General features: G+C 40.5%; 1 protein-coding gene across 5 annotated transcripts in view; it reads left to right on the plus strand.

Moving 5' to 3' along the window:
• The first annotated feature begins 1425 nt into the window (after positions 1 to 1425).
• Positions 1426 to 14391, plus strand: part of csnk1g1 (casein kinase 1, gamma 1) — a 61827-nt gene continuing 48861 nt past the window's right edge. For 4 of the 5 annotated variants that reach the window (XM_061221285.1, XM_061221287.1, XM_061221288.1 and 1 more), the window contains exon 1: positions 1426 to 1633. The gene's annotated coding sequence lies outside the window, so the exon portion shown is untranslated. Of the gene's footprint in view, positions 1638 to 14391 lie in introns of all 5 variants that reach the window. The other variant, XM_061221286.1, reaches the window with a different exon arrangement.

Below are 14391 nucleotides of genomic sequence, written 5' to 3' on the forward strand. Positions count from 1 at the left end.
ATTCATTATCTTATGAAAGTTTAACTAACCTCAGGATACCTCTAGGGGGAGCTCACAGCAAAATCAAAGAGCACAACTGACAATATTTTTTAAAAATGGTGGAGAGGCAGTCAGGTCTCAAGGTTCCAATCTTAAATGAGAAATAACCAGTTATTACATTCTGTTATAGTACTGCGCCTATCATTTGGGGGGTTGGCGGGCTTTATGTTTATCATTTTTATTTTATTAGTTTTGTCAGTCTTTTTAGATTGTCATCTTTTGCGTGACAAAATCTGTGCAGATGGCAGCTAATCTCATATCCCCTGATGGGTGATGAGTATTGTATGGTGAGGACTGCAGCATATATTTCTACTGTAAAAAGTTAATGTGATATGATTTGGTATTTCAGTTGATTATTTTTAAGCCATTTGGAATTTAAATCCATTCAATCAATTACTGGTGTAATTTAAGAGTAGTCATGTAGCTGTGTACAGGGATTAATTACATATACAAGCACATAAAAATCTTTGGTTCATAATAGAATTTTACTGTTGCATTTTTGAGAGTTTGAGCTTCGTTATCTCTCGTGGGACCACAGCGGTTTCTGCAAAAACAGCCAGCTTTAACCAGTCAAATATTTTCTGACACAATGCAAAACATTGAGTAAATGACATTCAGAAATGGTCTAAATGGATAAAAGTAGATTATAAATTACAGCTGATTAAAGGAATGTTTTGGCACATTGGTAGAAATACAAGAAAATGATCAGGAAGTCTTAAGCGAGGATGCTAAAAAGGAATGCAAATATTACGGCAAAAATCATTGTAATGTTTTAGAGGCTGGTTGAATATCGCTTTACAATTGAGCTCATTTAATATGAGAGATAGGTGGTAATGGAGTTCTCAAGTAGCATTCTAAATTTGATTTACCTTGTAGGACTACAGCCTTATAAATTAATGTGTGATTGGTTGAGGTCCATGTACTAGCATTGTAGAATGATTTACCATGCAAAACAGTATACACCTTCTTGATGCTTCTTTTCTCCAATAATCCTTTACTCCTTCTGGAAAGCCAGAAAGATAAAATGCCAGGGGGACATTAGCCAGCAGACTTAATTTTCAGAAAAGGCAATGTATACAATTACGTAACAAAATTAAATGAATGAAAACCTTTTCTATGATAATAATACAGCTATAATAATAGGAAGAATAATATTGTTGGTATTATGATTATACCGTTGGTATGATAACGGTCATGAAAATGATGACAAATATGATGTTCATTATAATGATGCAATAATAAATATAAATGGCAAGGCGAATACAACTGCCTGTAAAAGAACCAACTGAAACAGTTCGGTCAGCACGAAAAAATGGGAATATAAAAAACGAAATATTTCAAAAGCATGCGGGTGCGGCGGCTAGTTGTTACCCGGAAGTAGTTTTCCTGTCTGGCGGGTGGTGCTGGATCAGCACTTCCGGGACTGCAGGAACCTTTACAGCACCGAACGAAGACAGCAAGAAAAAAGGAGAAAAAGGTCCAAGATAAAATAAAAAGCGACCACACGTCTCATCTCTCCCGTAAGGGGCACTGACGTGAGACCACGTAGCAAACAAAACCGAATTGATCAAACGCATCTATCATCCTTGTGAAAGTAAGTGAGTGTTTTAGCTCATTTTCTTTCTTTCCAATTTCCTCCTTGCAAGCTAACCAGCTAGCTAGCTGTACAGAGAAACAAATACCTATTATTGGCTAGAAGGCTTGCGAGCTAGCTAACGATCTCAGCCACACCACACATCAGGAAGCTAGCTAGTTAGTTGGTACGACGCTGCTGATGCAATGAGAAAAATACGGGTTAATAATAATTTTACTCCATACAAATGCATGTATAGGTTGACCTGTTACCTTCGCTAGTTTGTTACTATATAGCTAACATCGGCTAGTTTATGCCAGTTCCACTTAGACTAGATGGGTAGTGCTAACGTGGGGTAAGTTAGCGAGCTGAATGGAAAATGTTGTCATGATAGCTTTAGCAAGCTTAAGTTCGCTTGATACTAGACAAAATGCAGTGGTTGGCTAAATCCCAGCTACATTTTTGAAGTTTAATCGACCCATTGGTTTGATCGATTCGGCCGTTAACGTGTAGAGCCAGCTATGGAGCTAACGTTAGCTATCTCAAGCTAACATGGTCTGTTATTTAGTTAGCATGTTAATATTTCCAACTGAAAACAAATATTTCACACATCAGGCTACCAAGCATCGAAGCCAATATATATCTATTATTTATGCAAGCTACGTGTCAAGATAAAAATGACAATGTAATCGCAGGTATGCCTATAGCGAGTCAACTCGCCTGTATAGAAATGTTATTGCTGTGAAAGCTGGCTAACATTAGCCAACTAGGTATAATAGCAGCCATGTAAGTCACTCCTTACTCGCAAACGATATTATTCTTTTCGAGAAAACTAGTGCAAAGTTTGCTAGTCAGCTAATTGTGGAATTCTCAATGTGCACACAGTGCGACATCGCAGTTGTTACAATCTAGCGAGTGCTTGTTCACTTGAGCATATGACTATATCTACCAGTTAGTAACTTGAACATGCATGTTTGACTTGACTAGTATATCCACGTTTACTAACAACATATTAGCTAGCTAGCGAATGTAATCGTTTAGTGTAACAACGTTTTTGTAGCCAAGTAGCTAGCGCTACTCATTAGCCAGACTCTTAAAGTGGAAAACGTAGGAAATTAATTACATTTTAAACTGGTTTAAATCAGATTAATTTGTTTAATTGTACATATTTGTGTTTCATATTCTAACAACTGATGATAATCTCATTTAAACCGGCTGCAGAACTAGCTAGCTACCTGTAGGCCACGCATCGCCAGTTAAGTTGAGGTGATGGGAATTTCCTGGCATGGGAAGTGAGCTCAGAGCATTAGTCAATTGTGACGTGGATCCAGTAACCAGCGACTCGGGCGAAAACTAAATTATTATGCTATTGTATACTAATGTGTTAGATGACTGGCCTCGCCTGTAACAAAAAAAAACAAAGTTACGTAAAACTATTATTTTAAACTTCAAATGAGCTCAGTCTGTCTAGCTTTGTAGCTTGTTTGTATACTTCACGGTGATGATTTACGTCAGTCAAACTGGATAGTGTGTATCCAACGGTTGTGACGTAATTGGCAGTATTCAGTGTTCAAAACCCTTCAGTGCGGTCTCGTTGAAGGAGAAAAATGACCCAGTGCATTTCAAAAGTTTGCACTGTTTATTTTCTGGGCACCAATACATATCTTGCCACTCCAAAGGTATGAACAGTTTAGCAATCATTTTATCAGGCTATTACCACATATAGTTGTACACCAAAAGCTCTGTAATGAGTCTGCCATTGTAAAATGAATGTGCTGCAATTTTGAACCTGCTGAGCTGTTTGCGGCATTAACCTCATTTACAGTCCTCAATACGCTTGTCATTCCTGAGCCATTGTATACAAAGAACAGCATTGCTTATGTGATGAAGAAAACTGCTTTGCTTTTGCTTGATGGGAACAGAAATTTAAATATTTTCCTGTCTCGAGTTTTAACATTTGGTGCTCATTCATAACTGATCAAAATCCAATGGTTGCCAACTGCATGTGTCAGTTTACCTCTCCTGAGGTAAATAAGTGTGTAGGTCCTGCTCGAGTATACCTACAATATTAAAAGAGGCATGATTTGTGTACTTGCAACATTTCGACTTTTTAATTTTAACAGTTAGATTCTTTATTATTGACGAAAGAGAAACTTGGGGACGTATTATTTCTACTATTATACTGTGTTAATTTGTTCTGTGTGTTTAGGCGTGTCGGCGATATCATGTTTTAGTCATGCAGATCTTTAAAAAATCGGGCTGTTTCTCTTGCCAAGCTTGTTTGACTTCAAATGTTTTTGTGTTATGGGGAAATATACATATTAATCGATGCTCTCCCCCCAAAATATATACATATACCTAAAATACGGATGAATATCATTAACTGGGCATTGGAAGGGGGAAATTCGGGTGTTGGTGCTGATGTAAAAACCCAAACATTGAACCTTCCTCACAGAAGGTGCAGACACCCATTACTCAGCAAAATTCTTCTCAGCCTAGTGCAGTGAGCCTCTGTAAACAAGGGTCGTAGGTGTACAGGCATCTGTGGCAGAACACAAAGATGGCCATTCAGAGTGTGATCGAACTGACTCCTGAACCACGCTTAAGAGGTTGAAACAACAGAAAGCCTTCTGGTGAAGCCTGCTGAATTTACTGTTTTCTTACAGGTTTGTTGTCAACTCCAAAGAAGGATAGTTGTTTGGGTTAGGGACTATGTATTTTCATGCCAGGGTTTGCATCTTGCTCTTTCACCTACCTGCTTTGTGTCAGCATAGACACATCTGTTGGGTAAACGTGTGTCGGTTTGTTTTGATCTGGTGCCAGAATGGTTTCACTGTCACTAGTAGTTGTGCCATTGTCTTTACTGTTTTCCAGTGTTGAGAATATAAGCTTGCACACTGGGGAGATCTTGTCAGCTAGCAGCAGTGTTTTTATTTTCTTCTCTATGGAAATGTACCATTTTGTTTCTATTACTGCTGCTGGAGATGGTGACATGTTAATGTAGGTAAATCAGATATGACACAATACAATTTTCTTAGTTTTGCTGAAGTCACCCCTTTCGTGCTTTTTCAGATGTAAGATACAAGATTATAAAAGGCAGATACGCCTTTTAAATGCTCACCTAGGAGTTGTATGATAAGGGCCTCTCCCTAACAGTAATACTGATATGAAAACATGAAGTCTTGTTAAATTTAGTGCTCTCTTCCGGACCCTAACAGAGGTTAAAGGAACAGACGGACAAACCCAAGGCCACATGTGGGCTGTACTGCCAGTGAATCGCCTGTGGCCTCTCACATTTTTAAATTCTGTTTTATAATTTTTCCTCTTGTGCCAGACAACTTTGTGCTGCTTCTGCCAAACAAAATGGCCTAAAATATTTACATAAAATTGCATGTATCTGTTTCATAAATGTAGGCTGAATATAATATACTTACTTACATTTTTTACTTCAGAAAATGTCACTTTAATGTAGAACCCATAAGTCTGCTCTTCATCTTTCTCTGTGTCAGTGATGTTTCTAAATAGACTGCAAACACTTAACTTGGCTGTACACAAAGATTGTTTATGGCTGATGGAGAATTAGAATTTGTGTCTGGTTTGTCATCACACGTAGGCTCATGCTAAAGCACCAAGGATGCGACCACCTTCAAACAATGGTCTTCAATCTAAATATAAAATTATGTCAATAAATGGCTGAAATGTTTCATGTGTACATGCTTTGCATGCTATTCTGGAGATCTGAGAGAAATGGTCTTTCTTGAAGTTATATATTAAGTGTCCATACATTGGTTTGTGAGTGTGTTTTTATTTTTTTTATTTTTTTATGTTTGTACTGTGAAGTTTAATTTTTTTCTATAGGCATAACTACTCGAGGCTGTAATAAAGAACCTGTTTTGAATTTTTAATGAAGTTACTCTAATTGGTCATAGGTTCAGAATTAAGTTTATATAGTGGAAACTAGTGCTCTGACAATTTATTTTTCCTGGGTGGTATCTAAACACATACACAGAGCATTCAATCTTTCGTTAAACAATGTTAATTGACCATTTGCATTAGGTCTTTTCAGTTACAGTTGCCATTTTAATACCATCTATTCCCAAGTGCAGTATCATTTAGGGATGCTTCTTAAGCAATTGCATGTTTAAATGAAGGAACTGGCCCTGACAGTCGTGGCGGATGTGTGTTACACTGTGTGTTCCATGGTAAATGCTGCATGAAATTGATCTTTTCTTTAGAGAGAAAGGTCTGCCTGGTGACCGTTCTGTGATGCAGTTGGCTATAATGGACAATGCTGTGACAGGGCCCCTGCGGTAATTTCGGGCCATGTCACCATAGAAACCACACATATGGCTTATGTACGAGGAAAGCGGTAACATGTTATTTATTTTTTCCCCCCCTGAGCCCTCCCTTTAGTGAATATTGCACGTCTGCATGGCGTTCTGCACCACATGCTTGAAGTCGTCTGAGCTCAGTGACTTAATTAACAGTCTAACCTTGTGTGCCGTGTTTGCTAGCACCCCACTCTCTGATTGTTAGGCCCATGTAGGAACAGTCACACTTTTTGTTTACATGGACTGGATCAAGATTCATGATTTCATTTTTTGTGGGGTGAGGGGAGGGGTTCTTTTAGTTCTTAAGGAACAAAGAAAAACCGACATTACCGTGTTGAGAAGCGCTTTGTTCGTTATTTTCATTTGCTCTAAAGGTCTATTCCACAGACGAGGATCTTCATCATCACGTTTGTGTAGCATTGGAATTCTGTTCATCCATTTTGGATTAATTGCCAGCGGCTTGTTGAAGTGGATTGCTTGACTGTTCTGAGAACTTGTTTGGTGAATTACTTGTACTGAGATATTACTTATTCAGCTTTTTAAATTTTTTACATTTACTTTTTGCTAATATAGCAAAGTATATATATTATATATATATAATATATATATATATATATACTTTTTGTGTGCGACCCCTTGACATTTGTCCCTCCCATCTGCCACTCAGTGTTCACAGACATGACGACCCTGTCATCCATCACCCATTGACATATACCAGTCTACCAAATGGAAAAATGTGGAAAAGTGAAAATTTAGATAAATACATAAATTCAATATCAGTTTTGAATGGAGCATTGTAAAGCATTCTCTGACACCAGTTTGCATTTACCCCTGCTAGAGGTTATCATCATGAAGGCCTTTTGTTTTCCTTTGCTGGAATTAAAGAAGCTAATCCTTTATTGTCACTGGAATGTCGATGAGGAGGGAGTTGTGGAATAACGGTGGGCAGACAAATCTCTGGCCTCTGTCTGCCTGACCTTGGCTATCCGGCTGCCGGTCTGGCCACAAATGAAGGGCTCCAGTGTCTGAGCCTTGAGGCTCTGTCAGTCTGCACATTTTAAGGTCCTGGAGAGGAATTGGGAGGCGGGTCCTGTTGGGGCTGGGCAGTATTATGGCACTTGCCCAACTCTCTAGCAGTGTGCTACCAATCAGTGTGACTGACATGACTGAGCAAACCGTCGGGGGGGGGGGGGCGGGTGGCAGGTCTCCATGGTACATGGCAGAAAGTACCGGAAGCAGGGAGTGGGTGCTCGCTGGCACTGGCGCAGTGGGCCTCCCAACCTGCTTCCCGGCCTCCTCCTGGGCTGCTCTTTCTATTGAAGGTTAATGAGTTCAGGTGCAGCCTTTTAATGACTCCACAAACACAGAGGCCATTCCATGACAGCCCTGGGAAAAAAAATCCAGTATTACACAACATATAATCACATGTTTGTGTGCGATTTAAAAAACAACAGCGAAAGATGCAAGAAGCCATCATTTCCAAGGATGGCATAGTGCTGGTCTTTTGTGCGCTGCCTTTGTTCATAGCTAGACGAACCTCAAGGTTTTTTTCAGACTATTATAAAATGTCACTGAAATGGAGAGGTACTGCTCTTCAGAATTCTGGATGAAAATATCTAAACGTAGGTTTGTCCATGTTTTAATCCTCAGTTGTTGGTAAAGAAGCAAACTCAAACCTGGAGTTGTCGGATCCTTCCTGTGCTCCCTTGCCTCTGTGGAAGTTTTTTAATCAGCGGATCGATGTATTCGCCCAGCGGTTTTCATCAAAGAACTTCAAATTGATTGCCACGCCCTCTGTCACACTTGTCCTCTTTAAGCAGATGAATGCATCTTTAGGCTCTTTGTGTGTTACTGATTGGTTTCACTCTGCATCATTTTCCGTCCCCTCCTTTAAAGCAGTGAGGGGATGCTACGTTTTAAGGTGGTGCTGCCAAATAGCCAACTGACACAATATGGCAGGTGTCTAACTGGGAGCCACTATTGATTAGTATGGTTTGGAATGCACTGTCTGCACGCAGTGTGCATGTTTTAAAGCTTTTTGATCAAATAGGGTAGGAAGCATTGTGTAAAAGGAATGCATGCCGAGAGATATGCTTACGAGCCACTGTATTGCGAGCCACTTCACATACTTAATTACATTTGTTTGCTTGCTTACTGTATACTGCTTTTTTGGTGAAGTCCTGAGAACTTCTGCCTTTATACAGTGCAGTCTAATTATTTAGACAGTATTAAGTATTATTTTTGCTGCACTCCAGTACATCGGCTTTGAAATGAAACCATGGCGAGGCAGTTAAAGTACAGACTTTGAGGGTTTTTACATCCATATTGGGTGAAGTGAATAATGTGGGAATTGTAGCCATTATACCCCCCCAATTTTAGGGGACCAAAAGTAATTGGGCATTTGGCTGCTAAAATGTTTCTTGCACAGGTGTGTTAAGTTTCATCACTAGTTGATGCTTAAAAGAGCTAACACAAGGTCTGGAGTTGATTCTAGGAGTGCCATCTGCATGAGGTCCAAAGTCTGAATAAATAAATGTGAGAAATAACTAGGCGTATTAAAATCAACATTTTGGTACATTAAGAATTCACTGTTGAACTAAGCAATGGCGAACAACCTGGTAGACCACGGAAGACCAGTGTAGTGAAGAATCCTTTGCATGGTGAAGAGAAATCCCTTTGTCGCTGTTTAACAGATCAGGAACACTCTCCAGGCTGTAGGCATAGAAGTCTCAAAGATGACCATCAAGAGAAGACTACGCCAGCAAAAAAAGGATCACCGCATGCCATCATCTGTCTAACAGAGTGGAGGAAGTGCTATGGCTTGGGCATGTATGGCTGCCACTGGAACTGGCTCACTTGTGCCACTGTTGACTGCAGCATCAGGATGAATTCCCAGTTGAGAAACATCTCAGATCCGAGCAGATGCATCAAAACTGATTGGATGACGCTTCATCATGCAGCAGTACAACGATCCAAAACATTCAGCCAAAGCAACCAAGGACTTTTTTAGGGCCAAAAAGTGGAATGTTCTTGACTGCCTGACCTCAATTCAATAGAGCCCTAGAGCTTGCGTTTCGCTTGCTGAAGACCAGACTGAAGGCAAATTGAACTGTAGATCAGGTGATTGCGTCACCTGTAGGGGCTCGAATTTACTCACATTAGGAAAGAACTGTGCCTCAGCAGTTGTTTTCAGAAAAGGTGTCTGTAAGGTCAAGAAAGGCTCAGTTATTGATGGATCAGTTTGCTGTTTCTGTGCTGTTCATTTGGCTCTGTTCCATGCATTTTGTCCACCGTTGAGCTTGTCGTTTAGTCTCGGAAGAAATTATTCCAAAAATGAATGTTGCTTTCTATTTACGGATTCAGGGGGTTCTGAGGGGGTATTCCCTCTCTATATCAGTGCTGAATGAGCCCATCTTTGCCAGACTGACATGAGAATAGGCTAATTTACCAGGATATTCTACTTCAGAAATTGCCAATTGCCTGCTTTCCATTGCCTCCTAAGACCATAGTTTGTTTTTAGGTTCAGTTGCATTTGTCTGTTGGCTTATTCCCTGATTTGTTTTTGCAAACTGAATCTTGTTCATTCATAGATTGACAGTGGCATATTTCTCATGGCAGCTCATGTTAACCGAAGGTGTGAATGGACTCTGCTTCCATTAGCTTTCTTTTTGACCATTGTCATGTTGCGTAATATAGAACAATGTAACCATTTATTATTAATCAAGCCAAGAACTGCATATAATTTCCACTGCGTTCAGTACGTGCAATGAAAAATAATAAATGTCAATTTTCTCTGGCGAGGTAAATTAATTTGATGTCCGTAGAATGACCAGTGTTCTGAGTGGTGCAGAGGTTGAATAGGTTCCTGATTTCCACGGTTGCTGTAACATGCTCGGCGATTAACCCCCAGTGCTCCGCACTGTTCTGCAAGCCCTCCCTGCTTTGTAGTCAGGTATAGTGCTGCGGTTTATGTAACGAGAGCACTGCGGAGCTGCCCTTGAGAGTGACTGGCTCCCTTTCCATGCGCAGATCTATGGAGGCGATGTGATTCAGTCGTGGTGAGTCACTGTGGTCTCATGCACATCGCTCCGGCAACAGGCCTCCCTCCCTTCGCACACGACTTGCTGTCTCTCCCATGTTCATCGGTTGGAGATACAGTACTTGTAACAATAACACCGGCATATTTCTGTTTGCAGTGTCTTGACCATCTAGAACAGCCCTAGAACCTAATACTGTAGCTTGTTCATAAGACGCCATTCATTCATGTTGTACCTGATGCTAATTCTGGTTAGTACACTTTTCTGTGTCATCCTAAAACAAATAGTTAAACTATCAGGATTTGTCATCTTGAATGCAGCGGGTAGTACCAAATGTTCAATTAAGAAGTGCATGTTTATGCAAATGAAACGTATCTGACAGTTCAGCTGCTTGGTAAGTCTCAATTTTGCACTCCGTCTGTTGGCGTGGAGTATGGCTGTTATTGTGATGATAAATTAATTGTGTGAGGATTTCAGAACGCTTTTGCCTGCTTTCGCTAACTTAGTCGAAGAGGAACAAGATGAGATTCTACTTTGAGACCATTTTGAGCTGTGCCCAGAAATCTAAAGGGGAGAGTTTATTTTTATTTTATTTATGAACTCATATGGTTGAATTTCATTGTGGTAATGTGTTTGCTAGCTGTACTGCAGGGTTGGTCACATGCCAATGAGAAAACCCATGATGCACTGTATGAAGTGTGGTAATGAATTTGGGTAAAATGTTTCTCTGCCAGGTTTTGACTGAATCAATCAAATGATGCCTGTGCCACTCTAAAGCAATTGAGCACCTCATTTGTCATATTTCCTGAGGTCGGAAGATTTCTGCTTGCTTATTTAAATTATTATTTTTATTTTTTTTAGTGTTTGGTAGGCTGCATACTGGATACAATACAGATTGGAGTAGTATGAGTTAATTTAAAAGTTTTAATTTAGTTTGGGGCCAAAGAATTGGACTGTGATGCATTGCTTCTGTGAACAGTGGCAGGTAACCCAAACATTTCCATTCCAATCCGTCCCTGCCTGCTAAGCTTTGGTCATGGTGCAGATTCCTGGCCATTGCCTGAAGTTATCTGTGCAAGGAGAGTGGCAGTTTCACTCCATGTAAAATCAAGTTAAATTGCTCAAGATGTTTTTGTTGTTCTTTCTTTGGCTTGTTTGAAGAGCCGTGTCTTCTCCTGTGCTCATTTTGAAGACTGGAGTGGGGCATGTGTGTGTACCTGAAGAGCAGTTACAGGATATCTGCACCAGGCTCTTATAGCAAGAATGAATGTAATGTAACGTAATGTAATGTAATGGTGCACCGTTACAGGTACACATTTTAGCCCCTCTCCTTTGTTCAGGACACTATGCCTGTCCCTGTGTCTGCTGTTTGGAGTCCCGTGCTTCACAGATACAGCCCAACTCCATCCAGCTGGCTCCAGTCTGAAACAGGGCCCAGCAAGCCCTGGGGAGTTGTTTTGGGGGAGGGGGGAGTGAAGCTGGCTAGGAAGCACTAAACGCAGGCGCTCGTAGCCAATGGCTGGGGTGGCCGCGATGGTGTGGAGGCGTTCCTTGCTCTGCGTCTTGCCATTGAAATGACCTACCAGCCCTCCCAAGTCCCAGCTAAACCTTTTAAAGGTTTAAATTATTCATGAGGCCTGCCTGGTGAAGTGCCGTGGTGTCTGATGTTTGCTTTCTGCCCTGTGACCCAGGGCAGGTGGGGTGTGCATCAGGGTTTATTTACAGCCGTTGATTGATTCCCCCCCCCCCTTACCCACCTATCTTTGCATTACCCTTAATCCACCTTGAAAGAGGATGGGAGTGGGCCAGGGGGTTTCCTCAGCACTTTCCATGTCCAATGCCCCATTCACAGCTTTGCTCCAGACCGCTTCAAACACACTCATACAGCGCCGTTCAGCTGCTGTCAGACGTAACAGTGAGCTTATTCTAGCACGGTTTTTTCAAACTGGTGAGCCTAAGTTTATTTGGAATCCAGGGATAATAGTGCTTGTTCTGCGTCAGTGTGGTGTCTCCCAACCTTTGTAGATTCAGGAAAGCAGCGTACAGTAGATTAAACTACTACTCTGGACTGTTTACTGTTTGGTTGTGCAGTTCATTCACACTGGCAAATGGTAATGTTGAATTTCAAATTTTTATTTTATTTTTATTATTATTATAAAAAAATAAATACATTTGTCTCTTCCCACGCATTAGCTACACCGTTTATTGATTTCAGTTATTTTCTTATTTCTTGTTTGTAAGCATCCTCTCTTCTACTCGTGTTGACATTGTGAACAGAGCTTTGACAGTTCAAAGGTATGGTGCCTATGCAGGGCAATGCATGTGCACGTGACTGACCTTTTGAGGTTTCCGTGGTGACCTTCAGGCTTCATCCTGTGTTCCTCCCATTGCTTCCTTCATATGAAAGAATCCATTCAATAGTTTTTCCATACTTCCAACAACCATTTTCAACAATCAACATAGGAAAATTGGACTAATTGGTGATATTCAGAAGGATCTGAATGTCCTCCACTTGGCCACATCCTCCACTGCTGCCTTCTGTCTGCCCTGGGAAGTGGTGCAAACCATTACGGGAAAATATATCAATATACATTTAGATCAGTTCAAACAGGACCTCAATTTACAGGAACATTTATATATTACCCATAATACTGTAGCAGAATTATGTAAATTGGAGTTCATAATCTGAAACTAGACAGGAAATTGTCAGACTACTTGTTTTCAGGTTTGTCGCTGCTTTAATGCCAAAGATATGAGGCTGCAAAAATGAACACCCACCCCAATTTCCACTTGCGAGTGATTTTTCTGGGTTCCTCACATTGTCTTTTTTTAAGAGACAATATTTCTGGAATGACAAAGGCTAATGTTTTGGATGTTCTTTATTGAATTTATTTAAAAAAGAGCAAAAGAGGAGTGGTCAACGCCCACACCCTGTGGTTGATTTTCTCACAGAATGACCCAGGGGGAACTGAAGAGACTATCCACCATAAATAATTAACTCCATGCCTACTGAAGTGTATAGAATGATGAGCAATGTCATGACTGAATTTTAGAAACATAAAATATTTCTAAACCAAGTTTGGAAATACAGTCAGTGTTGCTCATGTACTGCCCAAATATAATACTCAATGTTAGAAAAAAATGCTTTTGAGGGAATACATCAAAATTGTTACCCTCTGACCTGAACTCGTGCTTGGATTTGTCCTCCTGGGTTTGTGTCTTGGTTCCCACTGCTGAGTTTTGAGACAAAGCTTGGCTGTGTGTCACTTTGACAAGGTCAGTGCTGACTATATATAGAGCTGAATTGCTGGTTTGCTGTTACAGCCTTTCACACAGCAACAGTAACCACAAGCTAGAAAGCAAAATCTGTGACCTAGACACTGCTGTTTTATTACAGGTCTACATTATAGACCTGGATATAAAATGTGTGACGGCTTGCAAGATCTACTTTGGTCTACCATGGAAGAATCAAATGAGAAGCTTTACACAAAAAACAGAAACCAGTCTATGTCAGTGAGTCTACACTCAAAAAATATTAAAAGGTGAAAAGGCCTCCCTCTTCTTTGTTTTTGTTGCCAGTGGGCAAAACAATGGTGGTAGGAGAGATTAAAAGTGTCTGCGGAGTGACTAAACTCTAAATCCAATTGTAAATCAGAAAGATATTTTCACACTTTCATTCGTTTTACTTGAGAGAAAATGTTTCCTCCAAACAACACCCTTGCAACATTAAGCTAAAAGCCGAGTTTACTTCTTATGTCAAGGAATATTGTGGATTTATGCAAATACATGTGTGTACATACTCATTGTTGTGTGTATTATGCATATATTATGCATGCAAGCAAGTACCCGCGTTTGTTTTACACGTTTGTTCTGTATTATGGTCTATACCAGTGCAAAGCTCTCTTGCTTTTGTATTTCTGAGAAAGCATTTTTTTACACCCTTGGCTTGGAACACAACATATTCACGTTCCTTTTGGTTTCTCTTGCTTTTCCCAGTTTTTTTCAATTTTTGGAACCAAATTGTCACAGAGAGAGTCCTATACAGATGGGCCTGTGTTCTGAGGGGGTCAGCGTGCTTTTTGGACACCGTGGAACCAAAGGCAGGGACGTGTTCGAAGGAAGGAAACTGGGAAACCAGTGACACACTTCCTCATTCCTCCATTGCCTCCACAGGAAATCCTTGAAGGCCTTGTCTGGTATGAGCCGCCTGGACCTTCATCTGAAATGAATGAGATCAATTAGGCCAGTATTGGCTATGGTTGTTCCTACACCTCACGTTCCTTTCCCGGAATCCACTCACTAGGGCACAGGGGTAGAGGGGGTGTCAACCGTGCCAGAGCTGTGATTTAACGTTTCTGTGATTTCATTTTTGGGTGACTTGGTCCAGTTGCCATTTATTTTGCCTCCAACT

The sequence above is a fragment of the Conger conger genome, chromosome 15 (assembly GCF_963514075.1).
Source record: "Conger conger chromosome 15, fConCon1.1, whole genome shotgun sequence".
Taxonomy (NCBI): Eukaryota; Metazoa; Chordata; class Actinopteri; order Anguilliformes; family Congridae; genus Conger; species Conger conger.